This window comes from Austrofundulus limnaeus, unplaced genomic scaffold (genome assembly GCF_001266775.1).
Source record: "Austrofundulus limnaeus strain Quisiro unplaced genomic scaffold, Austrofundulus_limnaeus-1.0 Scaffold98, whole genome shotgun sequence".
Taxonomy (NCBI): Eukaryota; Metazoa; Chordata; class Actinopteri; order Cyprinodontiformes; family Rivulidae; genus Austrofundulus; species Austrofundulus limnaeus.
The window spans coordinates 85775-87559 of NW_013952500.1; the positions used below are offsets into that span (position 1 = coordinate 85775).

The following is a 1785-nucleotide window of genomic DNA, read 5'->3' on the forward strand; positions in this document are numbered from 1 at the left end:
AAACGTCTCAGTTTCTCCGAAACACCCGCAACATACGGAATAACCACTGGTTTGGGTCTGGGTTTGGGGTCTTCATTTTTACCTGAAGGTTGCCTGAGATGCATCAGGACATTTTTATAATCATTTTCCAGATTATTCCACAATCTTATTCCTTGAACTGAAGTGCATCTATCCTTCAAATTTGTTCGAATTTTAGGTTTTATAAACATCTCAAGTCCCTTAAGATTATATAAACTTTTTCTCTTAAAATATAACTGTATGTTTAAAGGTACACTTTTTATGAACCTTATACATAATCTATGAGATATTATAATCAAGCAACTCATAACATTTTAATAATTTCAATTTAGAAAATAATATATTTGATGGGTGACGGTAATGTTTTGGAGATAATTCTGACAGCCCTTTTCTGTAAAATAAAAATAGGATTTGTGATTGTTTTGCGCGCTTTACCCCAGACTTCAACACAGTAAATCAAGTGTGGAACAATTGCATTATATAATATAAACAGAGCTTTATCATTAAATAAGTCTCTTACTTTATATAATACTGCAATGTATTTGGCTATTTTTGTTTTTAAATGATTTATGTGAGATTTCCATTCTTATCCAAGAAGCTGAATACTAGGTAAAAGCTACAAAAGCAGAACACTAGCTAAAAAAATAGAATGCTAGCTAAATAAAAACACAAGCTACGAGTTGAATAGAACAAAATGTTAGTTAAAATCTAAAACAGCAACACATTAGCTACAATCTTAAGCAGCAATACACTAGCTAAGAGCTAAAACAACACATTAGCTACTATTAAAGCGAAAACAAGCAATACACTAGCTAAAAAAAAAGCTTAAAAGCAGAATAGAACACAGCGTTAGCTAAAAGCTAAAATTGCTAAACCTAAAACTGCAACACACTAGCTAAAAGCTAAAATGAATTTAACATCAGCAGAATCTGTGGACTCTTTTAAAGGTCAGCTAAAAACTTATCAGTTTTTGTTTAAATTTGCTTTGTGTATTTTTTTATTTGTTTGTTTAAGCACTTTGTGATTTCTTGAAAGGTGCTGTATAAATAAAGTTTTACTTACTAAAAGAACAACACAGTAGCTGAAAAGAAGAACACAAACTAAATGTCAAATAGAAAAAAACATTAGCTAAGATCAAAATTAACAACACACTAAAACCCAAAATAAGTAGTTCACTAGCTAAAAGCTAAAACACTAGCATACAGCTAAAAGCTAAACAACACATTAGCTAAATATGAAAAAAAGAACACAAGCTAAAAACTGAATAAAACAATGTTAGCTAAAACAGCAACCCACTAGCTAAATGCTAAAACAAGCAGTACACCACCTAAAAGCTAAAATGGCAACATATTAGCTCAAACCCAAGACCAGCGGTACACTAGCTAAAAGCTGAAACAACAACATATTAGCTACAAGGTAAAACAAGCGGTACACTAGCTAAAACCTAAAATGAGCAGTACGTCAGCTAAAAGCTAAAACAGCAATACATTAAAATCTGAAACAATGCACTAGCTAAACTCTAAATGTAGAAAAGTAGCTAAAGGCTAAATGAAGCACAATGTTGGCTAAAAGCTAAAGCTCAGTTTTTAGATCCATGTCTTGCAAATGTGGCTAAAATCAGACTCGACCAATAAAATCTTTAGGTCAAGATTTCTTTACTGTTCTTTTGGGTTATAAATGAAGTGGGGTTTTTTTGATTGATTGATTTGATTTATTKATTCAACAGGAAAAGATTACTAAAAATCAAGCCTGACTCAGCATAATTGC

General features: G+C 31.4%; 1 protein-coding gene across 1 annotated transcript in view; it reads left to right on the forward strand.

Annotated features, from left to right (window-relative positions):
* Nucleotides 1-1785, forward strand: part of skic2 (SKI2 subunit of superkiller complex) — a gene marked incomplete at its 5' end in the record, with an annotated part of 16436 nt that overhangs the window by 12343 nt on the left and 2308 nt on the right.